A 27942-nucleotide genomic window follows, 5' to 3' on the forward strand; every position below is an offset into this window, starting at 1 on the left:
TTAAAGCTGGTGTATGGAAATATAAATTAACATGGAATCTTGATGAAAGGAAGTAACTTATTTTTAACAGTGGAACTCAAAGTAGTTAAGGCTATAAATAATAGCATATAGGATATTGGGCTAAAAAAAAAAAAAAAACCTATTTTTTTATCATTCAATGGGTTTTAATCCAACATTCCATACACTACTATTTATAGCTTTATCTTCTTTAAATTGCATTGTTAGAAATAAGTTATTTCATATCTCTCTCTCTCTCTCTCTCTCTCTCTCTTTCTCTCTGTGAAGGTGCATCTTCTAGTGGTTAGGGTGCTGCACTTTCCCTGAGAACTATGTTAAGGGTACACCAACCTGTGGAGTGCTCAGACACTTGCACACTAATTTCATGAGGAGGCTGTTCCATTGATCAGGGCAACTAGAACCCTCTGAGTGCCAGTAAATGAAGAAGACACATGGCCCAGTGGTTAAGGAGTTGGGCTCACAGCCATAAGATCATGAGAGTTCAAGTCCTAGACCAGGTGGCGCATTGCCTCCTTGAACAAAACACACCACTTCACACTGCCTTTCAGCCCTACTCAGCGGAAAATAAGAACCAGCAAAGCATTGGAGCAGCTCTCTCTTCCTCTAGATCAGTGGTTCTCAATCATTTCTTATCTATGGACCCCTCTGATTATTGTTGTATTCTGGTGGAACCCCCACCTCCACCTCATAGACATTTGATGTTTAAAAACTACCTGCATAGAAACTTCCTTCAAAATCTCTATTTTGTTTCCCACACATTGACTTGTGTAGGTTGAACTATGTAAAATGTTAGGGAAAGAAACCCGGCTGTTTCTTGCAATATGTACCAATACATACTTCTAAAGCAAAATTTTTTCAGGGGCCTCTCAAAATACTATTCTTTTCTACTCTAGGCACAAGGCCTGAAATTTTGGGGGAGGGGGCCAGTCAATTAGATTAACTGCAGTATACAACTGGTACTTAATTTATCAACCGCAAAAGGATGAATGGCAAAGTCAACCTCGGCAGAATTTGAACTCAAAATGTAGTGGCAGACGAAATACTGCAAAGCATTTCGCTCCAAAACTTTTATATGACCCAAGGGTCCAAATGGCCCCTGGTTGAGAACAACTGCTCTAGATGTTACATCCTCAATGTTCCATTGGATCAAAGGTGAGACAACTGACAGGTTGTCTCTGTCTGCTCACAACTACATGGGCACCTTAAAACATTTAGCGAAAGTGTACTTGCCACCAGGTCATATGCACATGCAAGTGACAGCCAAGCTTAATGAAGAACACGCAAAGGCTCGTACCACCAAACAGTTGGTCAGCTCTGGCTGCTGGAACAGAAACTAACACGACACTGTTGGAAGGCAGGTTTAGAGAGGGCGCGGGCTAAGATTATGCGTCCTTCCACCAGTGGCACGTAAAAAGTAACTACTATATTCTCAAAGGGGTTGGCATTGGGAAGGGCATTCAGCTGTAAAAACACTGCCAGATCAGATTGGAGCCTGGTGCAGCCTTCTGGCTTGCCTGCCCTCAGTCAAACTATCCAACCCATGCTAGCATAGAAAGCAAACGTTAAATAACAACGATGATGATGATGATGTGAAGCAAACTTATTAACCACACATTCATACCTGCATCAAATAAATATTATTTAAGTATTTGACCTTGTCCTCCTCTGATCAAATCCTAGCAGAACCAACTGTGGCTTCCATAACTCTAGATATCGGTAAAATAAATCACGGCTGTATCCCAACTATGTTTCTCTGTAAGAAATGACCTTGTTCGTAGTCAAAGGTGATCAATATTACATAGTCTTGTGGTTATTAATAAGTATACAGATTAATAATAATTGATATTGATGGTAGGAGGGAGAGAGAGAGGGGGGGGGAGAGAGAGAGAGAGAGGGAGAGAGAGAGAGAGAGAGGGAGAGAGGGAGAGAGAGGGAGAGAAAGAGGGAGGGAGAGAGAGAGAGGGAGAGAAAGAGGGAGGGAGAGAGAGATAGAGAGAAAAGCCAACCAAAACCATTTAGATAAAATTACACACTATTTGGTGTTGTAGATGTGATTCTTAGATTCATTCTATTTAGAGATTTTTAAGAGTATTTTACGCACATGTTGGTTTTTATAATAACCAGCCAGTCTATATAGTTCCCCACTCCATCACATTTTGCTATTCATTTTGTACCCCTTGCCTACATCCATTACCAGTCTTCTCAACTTTCCCTCCCTCATTAAGCTACATTTACTTGTTAAATATTTAAAAACATTAATCACTGCCAAATCTTTTGTGTATTGATGTTAGGAAAAAGCAGAGTTCTTTCTCCCTGCCAGAAGAGACACATGTTACAAAAGATACCATTAAAAACAAGTGATTAGTATTATTTTTTTTTTTTTTTTAATGATAAATAGATAGGAGTCACAAATAAATGTACCACCGAAATGTTCTTCAATTACTTCCTGGAAGAGATAAATAAATATAGTTGCCCAATTCAAAAGAGAAAAAGAAAAAGAACACAAAGAAGAAAATAAAAATGGTTTGAAACCTTAAAAGACAAACACAGTGACTAAATGGTTAGATTGATAGATTTATGGTTCATTTCACCAATTCCAAACCCTACCACAGACACCAATCATGTAATTTAGCTGGAATACAAGTATGAAAAAGTAGAAGGTAAATCTCACAGTAACCACAATCTATAACCAGAGTTCAATTCTTATTTAATGTCCATATTCCATGCTGGCATGGGTTGAATGGTTTGAGAGGACCCTGTAGATCTGAAGATTGCATGGTGCCCCAATATCTGCTTTGGCAGGGTTTCTACAGTTGGATGCCCTTCAACACGAGTGAGGATAATTAAGTAGCTTGCAAGACTAAGACCAGCTTCAACTGAGAAGGGCTGCAGTCAAGTTGGTGACCTTTTTTTACACAAGGAGATGAGGAGTTAAAGCATGATGGAAGTGGCCAGAACAGAATAGGTTTCTTGCTATACTGGAGCTACAAGGTAACTCACATTATAGAAGAGAGGGTGGGAGTGGCTGGGGTAGAACTGGTAAGACATGAAAAAAATAGTGATGATGAGGTGTCAAGATGACACCTTAAAAATAAAACAGTCTGACATTTTTCCTTCCTCTAAATATTTTAAAGAAGGTAGAAATCTCTACACACAAACACACCACACACTCCTTAAGAACTTGAAGACAGTACAGAAGATCTGTAGGAAGTTACCAATTTATAATCCGGCTCACTGGTTATCAACAATTTTTTGCTTATGGATTCCACTGATTCTAGTTTTACTCAGGTGGATCTTGTAGCTATTTGATGTTTAAAAAAATCCTAGGCATGGTCATGTGGTAAGAAGCTTGCTTCCCAACCACATGGTTCCAGGTTCAGTCCCACGGTGTGGCACCTTGGGCAAGTGTCTTCTACTATAGCCTCAGGTTGACCAAAGCCTTAGGAGTGGATTTGGTAGATGGAAACTGAAACTAGCACGTCATGTGTGTGTGTCCTCACCATCATCTGACAACCGATGTTGGTGTGTTTACGTCCCTGTAACTTAGCAGTTCAGCAAAAGAGACCGATAGGATAAGTACTAGGCTTACAAAGAATAAGTCCTGGGGTCAATTTGTTCGATTAAAGGCAGTGCTTCAGCATGGCCACAGTCAAATGACTGAAACAAGTAAAAGAATAGAAGAAAATTTTTATGCTTAAATATTATTAGGAATTGTATTAAAAAAATTGTTAAAATATTTTGTGTATTGTAGAACCTCCTGTAAGGTTCATATACAGTTTTTTGGCGTTCATGCAAGCAAAGTAATAAATTAGGTTGGGGTGGGGGTTTACACTAGTATTTTAGGGGTCCAGATGTATTTATCACAAGGAACAACTAGGTTTCTTTCTTTAATGCTTGACATAGTTCAACATTACTCTAACCACTGAACCATGTTCTCTCAGGGGATGTTATTGCACACCTACACAAGTGAATGAGTTGAAAACAAAATAGCAATTTTGAAGGAAGTACCTATAAAGCTAATTTTGAAACATCCGACTGGCTACGGGGGTCCACTGGAGTAAAACTATAACCAAAGGGATCCATAAGTAAAAAAAATGGTTAAGAACCAGTTTAACCCTTTCGCATTTAAACTGACCATATCCGGCCAAAAGTATTCTGCTTATTCTATATTCAAACTGGCCAGATCTGGTCTCTCACACTAACCCTACAATATCGTTTTAAAAATTAACAGCTACCTCATCAAAATCTCATAGCGACGAGATAATGCATGATTAGTTCAAAATAATGTGGATAAAAAAGCATTAATTACGGCAGAATAATGTGAACACTAAAGGGTTAATGCACATCATTTTTAACAACACAGGGTTACACAGAACCCCAGCTGAGAACCACTGGTTTAGCCAAAACTAAGACCCAAATACAGCATTCACAATATTATAGCATTGCCTATTTAATATGCCTGCTGTGTTATGCTTTTCAAACTGTTTGTCATGCTGCCACCGCTACCAATTAACATGGTTACCAGTTCAACATGAGGGGACTTAATTACTTGCTTGAATAAGGTTTTTGGAGGTAAAGAACCTCATGTCTCTATGCTTTTACTTGGGTGAATACATTACTGCAGGACTCCAGACACATCGAAAATACTTTTCCAACCAGGCTGCAGTAAAAGACGCTCCAAGATGACATGCCACATTATTGAAAATGGTGCCACCTTATTGCAACAGACTCTTTTAACCACCACCAGGCCATGCCTGTACCTACATTCATAATATGCCCATAACTGGATACTCATGCATGCATACACCTATACACTACATACATGCACATATAGATCTACATACATGTACACGCATACATACAACTGCATATACATGAATACATACATCCACACTTGTACACACAAACACATTATCTGGATTTATAAGGCAGAGAGTTACGACAATTCCCAATCGAACGATCTTCTCTTCATTGTTGTTTCAAGTTACATTTAAGAGTTATTTAAATGCAAACAACAGAGACACCTAGTTTTAGTGGGTCGGATAAGTGAAAGACAACAGAGGTACACTCAGCCTATTGTACCAAACAATTGTCACCATTAAACCAGATAGACCAAGGAAACAGTAAGTATATTATTGGTATATTAACCTTAGAGGGGCATCAACAGTGGTAGCAGCAGCAGCAGCAGCAGTAGTAATGTTTATCATCTTACCTGCAATGACAAAAAGAGAAAAAAATACAGTTTAACAAAAGGAATATTTGCTAAGATATTTTTAAAAAAAAAAAGCAAAAACACAATCGATATTTCTAAGATTGGCAGAAAATTTTTTTCAAATTTCTCAAAATTAACTTTTAACATTTTGAGTGGAAAGACTTGCAAGAAAACATTTCTGATCTCGATCTGAAGCATCTCTCTCTATCTCTCTCTCTCTCTCTCTCTCTATCTCTATCTCTCTCTCTCTCTCTCTCTCTCTCTCGTGTGTATGTGTTCAATGCATGCCAGCATGGAAAAAGAGATGTTAAATGATGATAATGTGTGTGTGTGTGTGTAGTTTAAGAAGTTCATTTCCCAAGGCAGGGAGCTGGCAGAATCGTTAGCACGCCAGGTGAAGTGCTTAACAGTATTTCATCTGTCTATGTTCTGAGTTCAAATTCCACCAAAGTCGACTTTGCCTTCCATCCTTTTGGGGTCGATAAATAAAGTACCAGTTGCATACTGGGGGCGATGTAATTGACTGGCCACCTCCCCCAAAATTTCAGGCCTTGTGCCTAGAGTAGAAGAGAAGTTCATTTCCCAACCACATGATTTTTGTGTTCAGCCCCAGTGTGACATTGCAAGCAAATGTCTTCTACTCTAGCCCCTGCCCAACCCAAGCTTTATAAGTAGATTAGGTTGACAGAAACTGAAAGAAGCCTTATGTGTGTGTGTTTGTATGGGTTGTGTGAGGGTGCATAAATTGTATGCATTTCTTTCTCTTGACATTGTGTGATAGATGTAAAATGAGCATCTCAATCATGAAGAAGCTGCCATTCTAATATTCTGCGAAAACATGTCTGGTAATACAGAAATATTACCTCACAAGTGAAGGTTGGCAATCGGAAGGGCAGCTGACCATAGAAAATCAGCCTCAATGAATTCCATCTAACCAATGCAAGCATGCAAAAGCTGATGTAATACATTAACCCTTTCATGACTAATTATTTTGAGATGCTCTGTGTTTCTTTCAATTACTTTAAATATAACAAAGAATTTAGTAAGATAACTTCAGCTAGAGTTAGGAACATAAATTGTGACTAAGGTTTGGTGGAATATTTTAATTTAAAACTTATGAAAATGAGACATTTGTACTCAGAGCCAGAGCTGGTTGGTAACAAAAGGGTTAATGTTGTATGTCATTCGTTTAATATTCACACAATTCAGACAAAATTTGTTGAGGGAGGATTTTGATAGTGGGATACTTTTTTTGTGACCAACCCTACCCATTTCCATATAAGTTAATATTTACCCTAGTCCTTCTAATAGAAACTGCACAATGGTTGGACATGTTTTCCAGAAGATTAGCAAATGAATAACACTGCTTGTACTTTGATGACACCTATTTACAATCTATGTGCAATATCAAGACACGACATGAACACACACACACACACACTATATATATATATATATATATATATATGCACACACAATATACAAAATCCCCTCACAAGGCCTTGGTCAACCTTGGACTATAGAAGACATTTCCCTAAAGTGTTGTACAATAGGATTGAACCCAAAATTACATAGTTGCACAGCCATTAAGATATGTGTGTGTAGGGGGGTTAGTAGTTAAGGTATTCAGCTCAAATTCTAAGATTGCGTATGATTCCCAGTGATGTATTCTGTCCTTGAGCAAGACACTTTATTTCACATTGCTCCAGTCCACTCAGCTGGCAAAAATGAGTCGTACCTGTAAGAGGCAACCTTGTCATATTCTGTGTCACACTGAATTTCCTTGAAAACTATGTTATGGGTAAGTGTGTCCGTGGGGTACTCAGCCACTTACACTTCAATTTCACAAGCAGGCTGTTCTGTTGAACCAATCAACTGGAACACTCGTCCTCGTAGTTGACGGAGTGTCAGTTTTTTTTCCTTGGTGCTAATGATGCACCTGGTGATGGAAGAAATAAACCACTTAAGCTAAAATCTCAAACTTTTCCAATAAAAACATTTCTGGACACACACATTGTGTGGGTGTAATGGCAATAATCAGTGTGATTACAATGGACTGGACAGAACCCATAGAAGAAAAACTGACGTGAAATTCCTACCAATAACAGCTCCCATCCTTTGTACATATTGTATTATATTCTTAGTGAGATGTTTTGATATTCCAGTAAATCACAAAGCACTGACAGTCTCAAATTTCACTAAATCATTCATCACAAACCAATGAAGATCTTATGTTTCACTGAATCATTTGTCACAAAGTCAATGAAGGTCTCATATTCACTGCCGTGCAGTCATCTATATTTATTTCATCACATTTTATGGCTGCTGCCGGTGTCAAATAGTGCGACAAACCAACTGAGACATCCTACAATAGGTATCGTTTGTCATCCACGACATAGTTGATGCCATTTTGGTGCCAAGCATTTGGGGTTTTCTCGGGTCAGGTTGTTCCCAATGCAAAGCCATTTTTATTACTGCCATGGTGACATTCTTACCTTTTGTTTCATCATCCTTTAATGCCTGTTTTCCATGCTGGTATGGGTTGGACGGGTTGACAGGAGCTGGCAGGCTGGAGGGCTGCACCAGGCTCCAATTGTCTATTCTGGCGTGGTTTCTATGGTCAGATGCCCTTCCTAACGCTAACCACTTTATAGAGAGCACAGAGTGCTCTATGTGTGGCACCAGTAAGAGGGGGTGCTCTACATGTGGCTTCCAAGATGTTTCTTGCCTTGTTTTGCTCTCTCTCTCTGACCGGACATGTTGCAAGGCTTACAGACAACAGGTGGAGCCATGCAGTTGATGAGTGATATCAGAAGAGACTACTCAGAAGTCCTCTAAGACAATGGGGATAAAAACAAAGGGCTCAAGAGACGAGCTCAGTCAGAGTAGAATGGAAGTTGTGTGTTGCAATGGAAATATGACAACATAAGGGTTAACATGAAATTACAAGGGAAAGTTTTAAATGTAGATCACATTAAAATAGGAAGTGCATAAAAACAGGTCAGTATCAAAAGGGTGGAAACAGGAAGTTTATATCACAGTGGTGGTCTCAGGCAGGATAGTTTGAGGAGGGTCTGACAACAGTCACAACGTTGTGTGAGCGACAGGACACTGTCAGCATTCTGGACAGATTATCTCCCACCATGACCTGCACTATCAACTCACTGACCAGACTTCTAGCTTACTGCTGCTGTAGTAGCTTGCCAACTCTATAATTAGCTATCTGCCAAATCTACTGGAGTTATTACTAACACTAATGATAACAATATATAATTAGTCTTTGTGAAATTGCTTTGTCTTGTTTTTCTCCATCCCCAAATTAGTTTTTAGATACATGTATGTGTAGATATTCATATGTAACACAAATAAATATTTCTCACAATCTGAAATTAAATAATTATGAATGCATTGATTAAGAGAGATATTTACTCAAATTCAAATAATTTTACTAACTGATCTGCTCTGCTTACTCTGAAAATTAAATTATTTATCAATATACAGCAAATGGAAGAATTAAGTTACAATGTATATAACTATCTTTTACTTGTTTCAATCATTGGACAGCAGCCATGCCAGGGCACCAATTTGAAGGGTTTAGTCAAATCAACCACCCTGCTATCCATTTTTTTAATGCCTGGTACATATTCTTCAGGTGTCTCCTGCTGCCCCACTGAGGTACTTAGAGGTAAACAAATCACACACACATACACACACACACACACACACACACACACACACACACACACACACACACACACACACACACACACACACACAAGGTTGCTTTCACTTTCCATTCACCAAATTTGTTGGGGTTACAGTAGAAGGCACTTGCCAAAGATGCCTTGCTATGGGACTGAACTCAGAACCATGTAGTTGGCAAGCAAATTTCTGACCACACAACCACACTAATAATTCTCTCAAATTTTTGCATAAGGTAGGGGGTAAGTCAATTACATCAACCCCAGTACTTAACTGGTACCGGTACTTTTTTTTTACTGACCCCAAAAAGGCAAAGTCAATCTTGGTGGAATTTGAACTCAAAATGTAAAGAGATTGAAGAAATGCCACCAAGCAAGTTGTCCAACTTGCTAATCCTTCTGCCAGTTCAATCCCTTAACAATAATAACGAGAGCACTCAGAGAGTGCAAACCTCCACCAAGGGCAATACCAACGTCCTCTCAACGTTTGGCTGGAGATGATTTTTAAAATGAGAACGTCTGAAATAAACTCAACTGCTCTCACAAACGAGAATACTAGAAATGAACTCGACCGCTCTCAAAAGTTAAGTAAAAAAAATGGAAAAACAATCCAGAATCCTTGTCCAGAATCAGATTGATCCTAAAATCTAATCAGTTCGAGCCAGTCACAAGGCCAAACATCCCTGAAAGTTTCATCCGAATCCATCCAGCAGGTCCACAGACAAACAAACAAACAACTGAAAACAATACTTCCACCTTAGCAAAGGCAGAGTTAATAATAATAATAATTATTATTATTATTATTATTATTATTATTATTATTAAAACATTGTTTATGTTTATTATTATGTTGACATTAAATGATTCCATGCCTTGAATCATGTAATTTTCTAATTAAAATCAGAACAACAGATTTTGTATAAACTTTAAGACAATCTTTAAATTGGCAACAGGAATTGCAGCATTTTCATATAAACAGCTTTCCAAGCTGTCACATTTTCTTTTTCATGAATAGAAACCGATTTACTTGGCTGGGGAGGTGCATCATCAGGGACACATTCATCTTTAACGTGGATTTGACATCTCTTAAGCAAGCTCAGACAGCTGATATGCAGAAGAAACACAAACCAGGAGACATGAAGATGTGAACACCCTGTTTTGGCCTTGAGATGGCACTGGATGTGAAATACATGTGAAAATAAAAACTACCATAGTTGGTTAAGCAATGATCACAATTATAAATGTAATTAATGGTTGACAACAAAAGGCTTGGATGAAAATAGAATGCATCTCAAAGAATTACATTCAAGATGGTATTATGACAAGAGTAAAATGTTCAGCTAATGTTAATTAATGTGAAAAGAAAATGAATTTAAATCAGCGTCAACAAATGTGATAATGACAATCAAAAGCATGATTAAACAGGAGGATAAATATTAAGTATTCATCATCATAAGTTAACATCTGTTTTCCACGCTGGCAGGGGGGGGGGGTGACATTAGCTGACAAGGCCAGGAGCACCACCAGGTTCCATAGTCTGTTTTGGCAAGGTTTCTGTAGTTGGACCCCTTTCCTTATGCCAACCACTTTACAAAGTGTACTGGGTGCAAGTACTTTGCAGGCATTAAATATTGATATATGAAAAGAAAAAGTATGCAATACTTTCATTATTGAAAATGTTCTAGTGATAATAATTAACTATTATTGAAATTCCATTCTTTATCAGAAATAAGGATGGTCATATCAGAAGTAGTTGTATAAGAAAACACAAAACATCAAAAAAACAGGAACATTTCCAAAAACAAATACATTGTCTTATTTAGTTATTTTGGCAGGGGTAGGGCAGGATTAATGCATTATGGAGGCCCCAGTGACATCATGAGGAGGACTTGTTAGAGTAAGTTCTATTTAATTATAAACAAGGAATTCTCAACCACAGCTTCCAGGACCTCATAAATATCATACATTTTTCTTTGACTTGTTTTACTTCTTCTTGGTGTGGGTCTCATAAAAAAAATCCAAGCTTTGGATTAGGGCCAGATATTAAAAAAGTTAAGAACCACTGCTTTAAACTGTAATACCATGACATAAATATTTCCGAGATATATCATGGAAATTACTTCCCAATGATGATAAACTTGATAAAACTGTTGATGATGGAGTTGGATAAATCTTTAATCTTCAAACAAAGAAAAAAAAATCAAGAATTTTGTGTTGAACAATTTTGGGTGGATGGAATGTGTAATAATAGAAAGAAATTGTACATTATTTACATTTGATGGATATTTCTCCTCATCTTGTTTGTTGTTAACACAACGTTTTGGCTGATATACCCTCCAGCCTTCATCAGGTGTCTTGGGGAAATTTCAAACCATTATGCATATGGCGTAGTGGTTAAGAGCATGGACTACTAATCCCAAGATCCCGAGTTCGATTCCAGGCAGTGACCTGAATAATAATAATAATAATAATAATTAATTATAACATCGTAAAATATCTTGGGGAAATTTCGAACCTGGGTTCTCATTCCTAAGACACCTGGAGGGTATATCAGCCAAAACGTTGTGTTAACAACAAACAAGATGAGGATAAATATCTGTCAAATGTAAATAATAATTCCTCATCTCTTAAATATAGAACTGGATAGAAAGAAATGTCATGGCACAACATTAATGTCAACAGTTCGGTAATGGATCACCTCAAGGAAGAAAATAATGACAGATGAATGAAATATGTATAATAGACTGGTTGCACTTTCTATTGATCATGGAAATAGATATTGGGGAATTCCCTTGAGGGAAGCTTTTGAAAAACCGAGTGCCCATCTTCAAACAAAACATCTTTTTGCAACTAAGTGAAATGGAGATATAAGATTTACCAATAAGTTGGCGATATCTTGAACCTGAAGGCCAAAAACACCCCACACACAATCAAGTGGAGCCCCATTGCGAGATCCACGCCAAAATTTAAGGGATCAAGGTGGTGCAGCTGAAAAAACTCCACTTTTTTAAAATTGTGTGCGCGCGTGTGTGGAGAGAGAGAGAGAAAGAGAGAAGGTAGGCTTACCACACGCCCTAGTTTGGCCTGGGCAGTTTGAAGGATCCTTTCTGATGTCTTTGTCCCGATTGACGCTGTAAAATCTCCAGAATAACAGGCTAAATAAACTACTACACTCGACGTTTGTATTGAGTACTTAATTCTACAGAACGTTGTAATATACAACAGCTGTATGTATATATAGAGAAAAGAAAATATTTTTTTAGTTTTACGCCGAAGCTTTGTTTCACATTTACCGGGAGTGGGGGGGGGTGAACGGAAATACCACAGAAAAGGGTGGGGGTGGATTTTATCTAGGAAGAAGTTACAAGAAAATAGTCACGTATTTATAAACTATAAATGAAAAAAATAAAAACATTTCAAGTCGCTTCTAAGTGACAATATATAACTTGTTATACAAAGAATGAAACAATTTATATAATGACGTTATATGGATGTGGAAAGAAAAAATGAAAGTAAAAATCACGTATTCAATATCTTAAAACCACAAAACAATAACAAAATGAAATCAGTTATTGATTTCCGGTGGTTTTCTTTTCTTTTTCTTTTCACCTGATTCGAGTCCCTTCACCATCGCCGCCCACTATTACATAAACTTGATATGTTTCTTGAACTATATCACAGAGCTGTCTTTTCTAAAGAAAATTTTGCAAATATTAAAGAACGAAAGTATTCGATAATGAATGTATTGTGTCTGTATTGTCTGTGTGTTCGTCTTTTGCTTTTGTTTTTTGCTTTTGTCGTGTTGACAAGAACAACGCGCTAAGAACAATGCGGCAACAACAAACGCGATGACGACATTAAAAGGTGACAACGACAACAGAAATGATAAACGCGATGACAACAACAGCAATAAAAAAAATGCAAAGGCAACAACAACGATAAGAAAGTGACCAAAGTGACAAGAACAACGACAAAAATGAGGTTGGCAAAATGAAATCTAACAAATGGGACGATGACAAAAGCAACAACAAACGTAATGGCACCCACTAACCCAATTTGAAGGCTTATTACATTGAAAAGTTAAGCCAACGTTTGTTAGCAGACATCCCTCGAGAGATTTGACTGGTTTCAATTTCTACGTAAATAACCAGCTTTTGCTGTTTTATCGTTCACAAATGTAAATATTTACAAGTGGGTTGAAGCCATCCACATTGTAAAGGAGTAAATCCAGTTATAAGTGAGAGAAAGCGGACTAAGAATCGACAGGACACGTGGAAAGTGAAAGTTATTTTCTATTTCTTTGAAAGTGATAAAAAGAAAAATATCTGGAAACGAACAAAAAGGACAGAAATATTTCGTTTATCCAGGTTTGATCAACGGTGCTAAAGTCGACTTCTGTGACATGATCTCTTTTAAAATCTGATACTATTTTGAGAGAGGGTGTGTAACGGACCCAGTTGACTCCTAGAAGCATTAAGAACAGGAGAGTCACGTGTGTCAAGTCACCATAAAATCAGCTGTATCATTCCCACCACCACCGCCACAAATGTTAGTGCATTATTACCACCACCTCCCTACAAACATTACGCAACACGTGATTCGAGTATGCGATATCAAGTTTCCCCGCCCCCCACCCGTTGTAGCAATTTGATGACATGTTCATTATCAACGTTGTTACTCATAACATCTTCCAGCGTAACACATACGTGTTGAATTTTTCAGATCAAAGTTTACACCCACAAAAAAACAAAAAAGGGAAGGACGACTTCGAAAGGTAGTGATGATGTTTGTCGGTTTACATTCTATGTTTGTATAACTACGTCGACTTGTAATCCGGAAAATATGGTATAGTTTATATGTTCTTGTTCGCTCTCTCTTTCTCTCTCTACAATTATACATAAAAACAATAAAACATTTTATTGGGGGATCGTGCAAAATATTTAAAACCCTTTTGTTACCATTTTTCTAACAAATTAGTGAGAATTTGTTTTTTTGTTTTTTTTACGAGATTTTAATTCAAATCACTTTAATCGTTTTTGTTAATATTTCTAATGAAAGACACTCCATTGGTTTGAAATAATTTTAAAACTAACGAAGAATTTAGTAAAATAACTGCCATTGTTTGGAACATAAATTAGTATGAAAATTTCAATGAAAGGTTTTAATTTAGATCTCATGTAAAAAGCACCGAGGCCACTTTATAAAGTGGTTGGCATTAGGAAGGGCAACCAGCCATAAAAACCATGCCTAAACAGACAGTGTAGCTTGGTGTAGTCTTCTGGCTTACCAGCTCCTGACCAATCTAACCCATGCCAGCATGGAAAACAGACATTAAATGATGATGATGACTATAAATCTATAGCAAAGAAAAATGATTAAGTATATAACTAAGCATATTTTCCAATCAAACCATCCTTCTTTAATTAAACTAAGTCAAAATCATATCACTAAGTGATGTGGTGACAACATGGCGGGTGGGAATTATGTATGATTACATTAATGAAAAGCAATCACTTGACTGAAAAATAAATATGAAAAATTTCCTATTATACATTCTCATATATGAGTTTATTAGGGTGGAGCTACAAAACTATGAGACGTTGAAACAAAATAATGGTGGTGATGATGATGATGATGATGATGGTCCAAAGTAAACAATATTATGTCATTAGAAATTCATCATGGCTCCTTGTTATGAGGAAATTCCTCACTCTAGATTGGACTTAGCCAAGCGGTGGTGCTTCTAGTTTGTTGGATAGGTGTTGAAGGGTATTCGGTTAATCTGTTTATCTTTGCCAGACTGATTAACATTTGTTATACTGATGGATTCGCTCTTCATATCTCAATCATCCCAATATCCCTTTAAACATTAGATACAGGCCTTGTTTCATTAACTCCTGGACGAGAGGTGTACCATTGTTAGCACACAAAATCACAAGAGTCACAGATATGGATATTATTTTGATGCCTTCAAGATTATAGTGATAGGGTTTCTTTGTTTTGTTTTTTTAATTCAACTTGAGCTACAAGGCAAAAACAATTACATTGGAAATATTGGAGAGATAATACAGAAATCAAGAGGCTCTGTAAATCTTCCTAATTGGTAAATTCGGTAGTCATGGGTATGAAAAGCAATGCTGTTCTCAGTGCAATCTAACCCTTTAGCATTTCAACTGACCATACCCGGCCAAAATATCTTACCTATTTTACCTTCAAACTGGTCACATCTGGCCTCTTACTCAATACCATTCTAAGAATAAACAATCACATCATTGAAGTCTCAAAGCTACAAGGTGTTGCATGATTCATTCAAATCATCATGAATAAATAAACATCATATTCGACAGAGAAATCTGAATGCTAAACGGTTAAACAATGTAAACAGCCAGAAGAAACACTGCAAAGTACATTTTTTTTCCCAAAAAATACTCTAAAGATTCTGCCAGCTGACAACTCTCAATGGAACAAGGAAACAAGATTGTACCAGTGGCTACAAGGTGTTTGTATATCAACAAACTGATGTTAAGATGTTAAGCATGGAATAACCTCAACATTCATAATACAGATATAAATCAAGATTCCTTATAGGAAAGAAGTTTCTTCTGTTGGCACCCGTAATTGGTAAAGGATTTGAACCCAATGTTGTGAGCTGATAGATAAAAAGATGATTTGCATTATGTACAAAAGCCATTATTTATCATAAAATAAACCAGGCTGAAGGGGATTAACAGTATCTTGTCTCAAGATTAAGTGATAGAATTTTTAGGCTAGCAACCAATATCTTATCACTTTGGTTGTCACAGTTTTTCATAATGTGTGTGTGTGTGTGTGTGTGTGTGTAAATACACACACACACTTCAAATGTGCCAGTGAAAGCGATTGGAAATTCCATGGTGATTGATCTGAAACAGCTGTTTTAATCATAGAGTAATGCAGACTGTTTCAGGTGATAAATAAATGTTGTCTTTCTAATTAGCGTCATGTTTAAATGTTATTTATAATAAACTTGGCAAAATATAATATAATATATATATATATATATATATATATATATATATATATATATATATTATATTAAAAAGTTACATATATTCATGATGAGGCTTCTAAGACTAGTCCTGAAGATCATCTGGAAAGATGAAAAAGCTCTGCACCACTGGAGAGATTTCGGTACAGTAAAACTTCTGCTTCCTTAGGAATGTCCAGAGAATGGAAAGAACATGATTACCAAGGTAAACACTCAATTCATAGCTGGTAACTGTATGAGAAATCAGGGTGAATATGGTGAAACACAAATTAAAGAGATTGAATATTGATGGCAACAGCATCTCAGGACAGAAAAGAGTGATCCATTTTCAATACTAAGACAATATACATGGAAAGTTGTTGATAATAGTTTATGATAATGATTCTCAACCATTATTTGCCTATGGGCCCTTTGATTCCTACTTGGGTGCACCCTCATAGCCATTTGAAGTTTAAAAATCCTACTCTATTTTTAGAATTATACATTATTAAGAATTGTATAAAAAAAATTAGAATATTTTAAAATTTATTGCACAAATTTTGACAACAAAATTGTATATGGACCCCAATTGAGAACCCTGGCCTATGATGATGACCAGGAAACCTGGCGTCCCACTGTCCATCTTGCATTGGCCTCCTTTGACGATGCCAGCAGGACCATCCTTGCAGACAAGAGAAGAAGGAAGTAAAATAAGAAACAAGGACACCACACCCAATCTGCCTTCTCATGCAGCCTCTGTAGTCTCATGCCTGTTTGTCCCAAAACAGACTCACTGCACATCAGCAAACCCGTAACAGACATGGAGATCTCTCTCTACTGAGGGGTTCAATTCCATTGCATGGCACCTTCAAGCAAGTGTTTTCTGCTAACCCACCAGGCAGACCAATACATTGTGAGTGAATTTGTTGAGTGAAGCCTGTCATGTATATTCCTTTACATAGATATTTACCTCTGTGTGTGTGTGTGTGTGTGTGTTTTGATACTTTGCCTGTTATTAGTTTAGCAAAATAGTAATGGTGTTTACATTCCATATTGACATTATAGTCAAACACTTTGTGCTTTTGAGGACCTGTTGAATATAAACTCCCTTACTTCAAAAACTATAAAATCCTGCTTCAAAATCAATTCCCATCCAATTCATGGTTGCATAGAAGCAAAATGAGCCACAATTTACATATATAAGCACAGGCATATGGTCCGGTTCCACTGTACAGCACTTTGGGTAAGTGTCTTCCCTTATAGCCCCAGGTCAACCAAAGTTTTTGTGTGAATTTGGTAGACAGACACGTGTGTGCGTGTCTTAACATAATGAGAGGTTTGTAAAATGACAATCATTGTCATCCTAGTAATGTTATCTAATCTTCCATGCAAAACACATCTGGTCAAGGAAAACTATTAGCTTGCTTGGAATCAGGTGAGGGTTGGCAACAGGAAGGGTACCTGGTTGTAGAATATCTGCCACAACAAATTATCTGACACACGCAATCAAGAAAAAAAAATGGATGTGAGAAAACAATGATCTCTCTCTCTCACACACACACACACACATGCATGCATGTATGTATGTATGTATGTATGTATCAAGACCTACAACAGACCAACTGTTGATATGTAATCACCAAAGTGAGCCAAAGACTAAATATAACAAATTCATTTGATGTCTTCAGTCAACTGTAAAATGTTAAATTCAACTCACAGATTGATTGATTGTTCAAGTAGCTAATCTGGTAGATGACATTGGTTTGCACGACCGGTTATAATTATAAAGAAACAAAAAACAAACAAGACCAAAACTAATGCAGTTGCATTCTGAAGAAAACCAAGCATTTACTATCTTACACAGTTTTATCCAACAAAAATATTTCTAATCTAGTGTCATGTGTCCGAGAAGATAAAAGTGGAAGAGGAACCACTTCTTGTAATTAGCTAGAAATCTATGGCGTCATTATCACCAAATCTAGAAACGAGATACAAGAGATATGGCAAGTATGAAATAATTCATACCAGATTTAATTTGTAATATTTATTCACACAGAACTCTCTCTTTCTCTCATATATATATATATATATATATATATATATATATATATCCACCACCACCACCACCACTGACGGGTATTCACATTGACATTACACATCCAACGGAGCATACTGGCTTCATTCCTTGCAAGCTTACGTATGTCCTCAGCAGTTACAGCCCATGTTTCACTGCCATGTAGCATGGCTGTTCGTACGCATGCGTCATACAGTCTGCCTTTTACTCTGAGTGAGAGTCCCTTTGTCGCCAGCAGGGGTAAGAGCTCTCTAAACTTTGCCCAGGCTATTCTTATTCTAGCAGCTACACTTTCAGCGCACCCACCCCCACTAACTTGGTCGCCCAGATAGCGGAAGCTATCGACTACCTCTAGTTTTTCACCCTGGAATGAGATAGAAGTTGTTTCCTGTTTGTTTACAGTCTTTATTTCACCTGAACATCTGCCACATACAAAAACTAACTTGCTAGTTAACCTGCCTTTGATGTTGCTGCACCTCTTATGTGTCCATAGCTTGCACCAGGTACATCTTATAGAGTTACTACCTACTCCTTTTCTACATACTGAGCAGGGCCATCTACCTGAAGGGGTTTGTGTTTTATCTACCTTCCTACTTATTAAGATTTTGGTTTTAGCTGGGTTGACTCTAAGGCCCTTCAATTCTAGACCTTGCTTCCACACCTGAAACTTCTCCTCTAGTTCTGATAGTGACTCCGCAATTAGGGCAAGGTCATCAGCATAGAGGAGCTCCTAGGGGCAACCTGTCTTGAACTCCTCTGTGATTGCCTGGAGGACTATGATAAATAAGAGGGGGCTGAGGACGGAACCTTGGTGGACCCCTACCTCTACCCGGAATTCATTGCTGTACTCATTTCCAACCCTCACCTTACTGGCAGCATCTCTGTACATGGCTCGCACAGCTCTCACTAACCATTCTTCTATCCCAAGTTTCCTCATTGACCACCAGATAAGGGATCGGGGGACCCTGTCAAAGGCTTTCTCCATGTCAACGAAAGCCAGGTACAGAGGTTTATCCTTAGCTAGGTATTTCTCCTGCAACTGTCTCACTAGAAATAAGGCATCAGTAGTGCTTTTACCTGGCACGAACCCAAACTGCATCTCATCTAAATTGATTCGCTCCCTAATTAGTTGGGCTATGACCCTCTCTAACTTTCATAACCTGATCTAACAGCTTGATGCCTCTGTAATTATTTGTATCTAAAGCGTCACCTTTACCTTTGTAGCAGTTGACTATGATGCTGCTACACCAGTCATTGGGTATGACTCCTTCGTGTATCACCTGGTTCGTAATACGGGTGACTAGGCTATAGCCAACACTGCCAGATATTTTGAGCATCTCTGCAGTGATTCCTGATGGGCCGGGAGCTTTCCCGGTCTTCATACTCTTAATTGCTTTATCTACCCTGGAACTATCAACTCGGATAGCTGGTCCCTCCATTGGGTCGACATACGGCAGGCTATATATATATATATATATATATATATGCACAGGCATGACTGCGAGGTGAAATAGTTAACTACCCTGCAATATGGTTTCAGGTTCAGGCCCACTGCACAGCACCTTCAGAGACAAGTGTCTTATCCAAGACAGCCCAAACCTTGTGTGTAGATTTGGTAGATAAAAACTGGAAGAAGCCTCTCTCTCTCTCTCTCTGTGCGTGCGTGCGTGCGTGCGTGCGTGCGTGCGTGCGTGCGTGCGTGCGTGCGTGCGTGCGTGCGTGCGTGCGTGCGTGCGTGCGTGCGTGCGTGCGTGCGTGCGTGCGTGCGTGCGTGCGTGCGTGCGTGCGTGCGTGCGTGCGTGCGTGCGTGCGTGCGTGCGTGCGTGCGTGCGTGCGTGCGTGCGTGCGTGCGTGCGTGCGTGCGTGCGTGCGTGCGTGCGTGCGTGCGTGCGTGCGTGCGTGCGTGCGTGCGTGCGTGCGTGCGTGCGTGCGTGCGTGCGTGCGTGCGTGCGTGCGTGCGTGCGTGCGTGCGTGCGTGCGTGCGTGCGTGCGTGCGTGCGTGCGTGCGTGCGTGCGTGCGTGCGTGCGTGCGTGTGTGTGTTATATGGTAGGAGTAGTTTCATGCTCATCCAAAAATTGCTGATCTACAAGCAGTGATGTTGCCATTTTCCATCAACAAATCATCTGTTGGCTTTCTCCAAGGTCCCCTGCAGTTGAAGGGTAGCAAAGTAAGTTTTCTCTGAGGAATGGTCAACAAACCATGAAACAGTCCATCAAGAGACTTGCTCCAGTTTCTCTCATGCATCAGTAGCATACAAAAAAAAAGCGTTTACATTTTTATTTAACTCATAGTGTGGCTTTATGACATTTAAAGAAATTTTAGAAATAATAAAGTCCTAAAAACTAACAAAACTTGACTAGGCATGAGAATGGAAGTAATGTCTGCTAGTAAGTCTTTCTTTTATACAAATTAGTCAAAGGAAGAAGAAGAAGAGTGGCCATGACCTTTGTTAGTCATTCTCTGAGACTGGAAAGAGTAATGCAGCGTTGATTAAAACTAATATTACAACTACTCGCAGATAATGAAGTGGACACTATATTTTATCATTTTATATTATTTTCTTTATTATTTGATGGAGAAACTCCCAGAAGTTTTAATTAAAACTTCATGAAACTTACATCTGAAGAGGGGAGCAAAAAAAAAAAAAATATCTTGATGATTAATTCTAGTCAAATAAAGCAAGGGAGACAACTCTGGAATTTTAATTAAAACAGAATAAGTGTGAAGGGAGGAGGCTAAGACATCTTTGGTAGTTTGATGACAACTCCAGGCATATTTCCAAAACAGTCAAATGTGAGATATCTAGAGTATCTCCCTTACAATAGAAAAAAGAGGGTCAATTATTAAACTTAGTTTCAAAAACAGTGAAATACAGAAGTTTGCAATACAACTTAGAACCTATTTAACTATACAAAGAATGTCTTTTAAAATGCCTAATACATACACATACACACATACACACACACACACACACACACACACACACACAGAGGCCAAACTGTAAAACACTTAAAATATTAATATTGATTAGATATTCATTTGCAATATTCTTTTTCTTTACTTATTGGCTGATTTAAAATTCTAAATGCAATTTTTTTCTGATGTTTTTTTTTTTAGTTAAATTTAATTGCTCACTGAAATGACAATAACTGAATTATATTCACATCAGTCAAAACTTAATTCAATAGCTACAATTATAATTCATTTAGATAATTTTTGTATAATCAGCATAGCTTAATCGATAAGACAACATGAACCAAAGTAGCCAAATTAAGTTCACTTTCAGTTTGTGATCCCCCACTACCACTGGTCAAGGTGGACCATGCATCTGCTCACATGTGCAGGCCTGGACTTTTTCTTTTAAGGAAGACTAGCAGCTGCAGATGCATGCATTCCTCTTCCCTTCATAACACTGGTGTTTATTTAAGAGAAAGGACCCCAACTTGGACCAATACAGCTTGGTATCAGTGTCATTGCAAAACACTCCCTCATCATCAAAAGGACACAGGAAATGTGTCATGGCCAACAGGAAGCGGTGCAGCTTCCTAGGTCTAACCAACAATAGTATTATTCCCTTCAGGGGATTGTCACATTAAGTTGACAGCATACAACTACTTCATCGTATCACTACTGCATAAATCTCTCTGAGAGATTTAAAAATGTATTATTTCTAAACAGGAATATAATATTTATTAAATTCCTTATTGACATCATGGTCCATCAGTCTGCACATGCAAAGACCTAGTGGAATAAAAAAAAATCTTTTACTTCAAAAACTGGTAAGGATTGGCAAGAAGAACGCCATGTGGCTATAAAATACTGTCACAAAAAAGTCCCCATTTCATCCACGCCAGCCTGGAAACAGACATTAAATGAACAAGCAAACCTATCATACTGTTACCTTTACCTGAAAGATTATTGTTGAATACCTTATACACAAGTCTGTTACTATATAGTCACCTCTATATCAGACAGATATAGTGTTGTTACAGACCTTTAAAAGGTGAGAATGTATATCTGTTTCAAGGTCACAACAGAAACACTTTCAGTAGTTAAGAAGTTCACTTCTCAATGAAGAAGTCCAACTTCTACTGCAGAGAACATTCTATCAAAGTCTCAATGTAAATCAGTGGTTCTCAGCTGGGCTCCATACAAGATTTTATTAAAATTTATGTGCAATAAATTGCTAATAATTCTACACTACACAAAATATTTTTATGTATTTATACAATTCGTTGCTATTATGTTAAACTGTTGTACGTTCAAATTTAGCCAAATATATTTTTTTCAATATTTGTGCTTGCAATAGCCAGTCCTTTTGGTTGAGTTTATTAATAGGCTTAGATGGCATGCATTTTACCTCGATATGTCCAGAAATTCAAGGATAACGAAAGAACCCAGCCGAATAGGCAATAGAACTGAAGCTGAAACCTCTGAAAATTTAAATTTAAAATCCTACAGGAGCGCTCCACCACACTCTGATCTTGCAAAATTTGAAAAGGACTTGATACGCATGATAAAAAACCTTAAATATTCGAACCATGGGAATGCCTTCCAGAATCAATTACAAATAACAATAGCTAGTCTCAAGAATGATCCCAATCTACACATACTTTCAGATAAAACTGGAAATATCTACTCTGTGCCCTTCAAAACCTACGACAGGCTAATCTCCAAGGAACTTCACACCAAGTATAAAAATTGATAAAAAATCGGCTCTGCGTGACATTAAGAATAGACACTACGAACTAATTTCGAAATTGGGAATATTAGATTGAACACAATCGTATGATCCCAAAACTCCACACTGCACATTAAAGGACCATAAGAATGACTTTCTTGCCAAACCAACAATACGCCTAGCCTGACTTGGGTAGAATTAGCAAACGTATTCTAGATCGGATTATACCAATGATAAAGAAAAAAAAAAAAGCAGACGTTAAACGACGACAATGATAATAGGATTTTTTAAAACTTCAAAATGGCTATGTGGGTCCAGTAGAGTAAAACAGGAACCAAAGGAGTACAAAGTAAAAAATGGTTGAGAACCATTGACCTAAATAAACCAAGCCTTCCAAGTGAAAGTATATCGGTGGAAACTGTGTAGAATTCTACCAAATTTGCAATTCAAATATCCAATCTTATCAGTACAATGTCATACCGATTCTGCCTAGAGATTGCATTAATGGTTCAAGCATGTAGATAACTCATCCACTTGCACTAGAATTCGATCTGTTCTGTAAGTTGGACAATTGGAACCCTCAATTATTGAAACTGATGCCGGAGCCATTCCTTAATAACATTTGAAGAGAGAGAGAGAAAGAGAGAGTGTGTGTGTGTGTGTGTGTGTGTGTGTGCGTGCGTGCGTGCGTGTAGATTTATTTCCCATTTTAATCAATAACCCCAGATAATATTCAATTAGTTTAAATTTAAAAAGAGAAGAAAGAAAGAACAAGAAACTAAAATCAACTTCAACCTTTTTCTTTCCACGATCAATATAGTACCGCACTAGGTCCAGTACATTAGCAGAATTGTAACAAATGCCTAATAGCATTGTAGCTCTTTATGTTCTGAGTTCGAATCCCACTGGACTTCATCTGGTAGGTGGGCTTTAATTCTTTGTGCAGTTTAATACCACCTCCTGGTACATTTGGTACTTTTAGAATCTACTTTTTCTCTTTTTGTTATTCTTTTACTTGTTTCAGTCATTTGACTGTGGCCATGCTGGAGCACCGCCTTTAGTCGAACAAATTGACCCCAGAACTTATTCTTTGTAAGCCCAGTATTAATTCTATCAGTCTCTTTTGCCGAACTGCTAAGTTACGTGGACACGAACACACCAACATCAGTTGTCAAGCAATGGTGGAGGGACAAACACAGACACACAAATATATATATATATATGACGGGCTTCTTCCAGTTTCCATCTACCTAATTCACTCACAAGACCTTGGTTGGCCTGAGGTTATAGCAGAAGATACTTGCCCAAGGTGCCACTCAGTGGGACTGAAACCATGTGGTTGGGAAACAAGCTTCTTACCACAAGCTTCTTACTCCTGTGCCTATAATTAACACAATTACTCTATAATTAACACTCAGGGAAGCTACTTCCCTCTCTCTCTCTCCCAGTCTTGGAGCCCTATAAAGGGTTACTGGCAGGGCCTTTCCTTCTAACTAGGAGATTTAACCCTTTTGGTACAAACCTACCTAAGACTGCCCCAGGATCTAGGATAGAAACTCACTGCTTTAATAAAGTAATCTAACTGAAAACTTTTTCCTGAAGTTTTCATGTTAAATCATGTTTCAAATACGAGCTTGATAATGACTAAGTCATTCTAAAAAAATTCAATATTTTCAAATTAATTGAACAGAAATATGGTAACAAAAGGGTTTCAGTGATCTAAATTAAAACCTTCCATCAAAATTTCATGTTAATTTAGGTTCCAAACACCAATTTAATCAGAAGTTATTTTACTAAATTCAATATTTTAAAAATTAATCAAAAACAAAGACTGTGTATTTCAAGAGCAATACCATAAAACAGGATTTTATTTATTCATTTATTTTTTAATCAAATCATTGATAAAACATTTGTATTTCCTGGTTTCAATAATTTATCAGAAAAGAGACAGACATATTTAGTCAATTAATCAAGTGTACAAACTAATCTCAGACACAGGCACACCTAATTTCTTGTTTGCTGGGTGGAAATAATAGTTGAAGTAGCACCAGTAGCAGGTAACATGGGGTATAAACTGAAAGACTAATTTATAGAATCCATAATCATACAAACACTTGTTGTTTTTAAATATAAGGCTGATCATGTTAATACCAAGCACCTGTAGACTTTAGATGAGTCACACCTGGGCCAAGTGAATAAACAATCAACCAACCAACAAACAGAAGGAAATTATGAGCAATGTACTGTTGATGGCTAAGTCTAAGTTGTTGATATACTTTAGCCCTAGGTCATCAATAAACAAGCAGCCCTTGAAGGCATTCCATCTGTGACCATATCTTAGACTACATTGTCCAGTATGTCCTTATTTTCTAAATGGTGTGCTGTGATTTGACTTGTTTTTAGGAACCATAAAAGCCTTTCACTGGTTCGATGTGAGTAAATTTCATGAAGTATGAAAATTATTGATGCAAGAAAAAGCAATTTCTCACTGAGTAACTATATATATATATATATATATATCTTTTACTTGTTTCATTCAGTCATTTGACTGTGGCCATGCTGGAGCACTGCCCTTTTTAGCCAAGCAAATCAACCCCAGGACTTATTCTCTGTAAGCCTAGTACTTATTCTATCGGTCTCTTTTGCCGAACCGCTAGGTTACGGGGACGTAAACACACCAGCATCGGTTGTCAAGCGATGTTGGGGGGGACAAACACAGACACACAAACATATACACACACACAGGCACACAAATATATATATATACACATATATATACAACAGGCTTCTTTCAGTTTCCGTCTACCAAATCCACTCACAAGGTTTTGCTCATTCCGGGGCTATAGTAGAAGACATTTGTCCAAGGTACCATGTAGTGACGCTGGACCCGGAACCATGTAGTTGGGAAGCAAGCTTCTTACCACATAGTCACACCTGTGTGTGTGTGTGTGTGTGTATATATTAGCTTAAAGTATTGTATGCCTTAGTTCAACATCCGTTTTTGCATGCTAGCATGGGTTAGATAGGGAGTTATTTTAGGAAGGATTTTATAGCCAAGAAGCTCTTCCTGTCCCCAACCCTTACTGGATTTTCAGGATTTACACACCTACACACAACAGGTTTCTTGCTGTTTTTGTACATCAGATTCACTCACAAAAAGCTTGATCAGCCCAGGGCTATAACAGAAGACACACAAGGTGCTCTCATGAGACGAAAGCAACCATTTTCACACGATTGCCATAAGAAAAACTTGGCTATATAAATCAACTTAACTCGATTCTGATATTTTAAAAGATATGTGCAGCTAATATATTTAATCAAACTTAAAAGTATTTTGATGATGTCATACAACAACATATCTAACATTAATGACCTTTTAATTTCAGAAGCAATGTGTTTCTGTTTTGCTTTCAAAATTCTTGCTTTAGATTTAGTTATAAAAAGACTGAATAGAGAAAAAAAAATTGCGTAGGCGTATTGATTTCAAGCAGATACTGAAGTTCTAAATGAACTTAGAGTATGTATTTCTGATCTTTAGATTTTAAGAAATTAAATAAAATGTAATTAATTAGTATTTAATTAATTATAGTAAGCACAAGTGTGGTTATGCGGTTAAGAAGTTCATTTTCTAACCACTTGGTTCCAGGTTCAGTCCCACTTCATGGTACCTTGATCAAGTGTCTTCTATTAGAGCCTCAAGCTGACCAAAACTTTTTGAGTAGAGTTAGGGGACGGAAACTGAAAAAAAGCACGTGTGTGTGTGTGTGTGTGTGTGTGTGTGTGTGTGTGTGTGTATCAGTATCATTCATTTCTAATATTCTTTGAAAACATATCTGGGTAAATATTACCTTGGTAAGAAACAGTTGAGGGTTGGCAAGAGAAAGACTATCTGGCCATAGAAAATCCGTCTCAGTAAACACTATGTCCAACCCATGCAAGTACAGACAAGTAGATGCTAAAATGATCGTTAAGCTAGAAGGGTTGCAATCAGCATTTGAAATCAATATTTATAGATTTTATTTAAATCTCACCTTTATAGAATAACAACTATCTTTAATGACTTCTCTTGACTGGAATCTGAATGAAATGAGAACGGATGATGTTTGCAGAGCGAAAAACTAGTAACATGAGCTTGTAACCGACACAACCAACAAAGGAAAATATGGAGAGAAAAATACAGAAAAAAAGAAAACAAGGAACTAAATGAAAAACCTTGGAAAATGTAAACCTTACAAATAATATAAAAAGAGGCAGGTGTGAGTGGATTGATAGGTGGAAGACAAATGAATAAAGGCAATTATGGAAACCAGTTCAACTAATAGCAAAAGCAACAAAATATAAATCAATGCTCTAAACCAATGAGATCATCAATGATATTGGTAGAATGTCATCAGTTTCTTGCCACTAGTATACTGACCAGAAATAATGGCAACTGTCCACAATCGATAGAAAGTTCCAGAGCACCTGCTTTCACATGAGAATACTAGCTGTTGAGGATAAACTCTAAGCTCAATAGCTACACAGCAGAAATAATACACATTTATATAGAAACACCAACAAATGACAAATATAGCACAGTTTTCCCTCTCCCGTTGTATTGTACACACATAACTAACACAAACTGAGAATGCAAGTGATGTAAAGTGGCTGGAAATATGATATAATAGTGAAAAAAATGGACATATCCGGAGGGAAGGAGGTTGTTATTATTATTATCAGACAGGTACAGGTATGGCTGCGTGATTGCTTCCAACCATGTGGTGCTGGGTTCAATCCCACTGTCCTACACTTTGGACAAATATCTTCTATAGTCTCAGACTAACCAAAGCCTTGCAAGTGGATTTGGTAGATGGAAACTAAAAGAAACTCATCACACGTGTGTGTGTGGGGGGGGGGGGTGCATATGTGTGTACCATTGTCTTGACAACATGTGATAGTTGCAAATGAGCAGCATTGTCATTCAAATGAAGTTGTTCATTTTCATTCTTCCATGACTTGTCTGGTCAAAAGAAAATATTACTTCATTTGGAAACAAGCGAAAGTTGGAAACAGGAAGAGCATCCAGCCATAAAATGTCTGCCCTAACAAATTCCAACTGATCCATACAGATAGAATTCGCACCCAAAAGTTTTCAGAATTGTTGATATGGCCAGGGGGAAAAAGTTTTCAATTTAGTTGTATTTAGCATCATTTCACTTACTTATGATTAGATTTTATTAAATTTTCATTAAATGCAAACAATTTCTGTT

At 37.5% G+C, this 27942-nt stretch overlaps 1 protein-coding gene across 8 annotated transcripts in view; it reads right to left on the reverse strand.

Moving 5' to 3' along the window:
- The window catches only part of LOC106873416 (CUE domain-containing protein 1), a 188818-nt gene that overhangs the window by 94656 nt on the left and 66220 nt on the right, over nucleotides 1-27942 (reverse strand). For 2 of the 8 annotated variants that reach the window (XM_052975179.2, XM_052975043.2), the window contains exons 2-3: nucleotides 11205-11379; nucleotides 5167-5230 (exon numbers count right to left, since the gene is read on the reverse strand). The exons of 4 other annotated variants lie outside the window; for them this stretch is intronic. The gene's annotated coding sequence lies outside the window, so the exon portion shown is untranslated. The remainder of the gene's footprint in view (nucleotides 1-5166; nucleotides 5231-11204; nucleotides 11380-27942) is intronic. 2 more of the 8 variants (XM_089347776.1, XM_052975105.2) reach the window with 1 other exon arrangement.

Source organism: Octopus bimaculoides, chromosome 1, assembly GCF_046866305.1.
Source record: "Octopus bimaculoides isolate indiv1 chromosome 1, ASM4686630v1, whole genome shotgun sequence".
NCBI classification, from domain to species: Eukaryota; Metazoa; Mollusca; class Cephalopoda; order Octopoda; family Octopodidae; genus Octopus; species Octopus bimaculoides.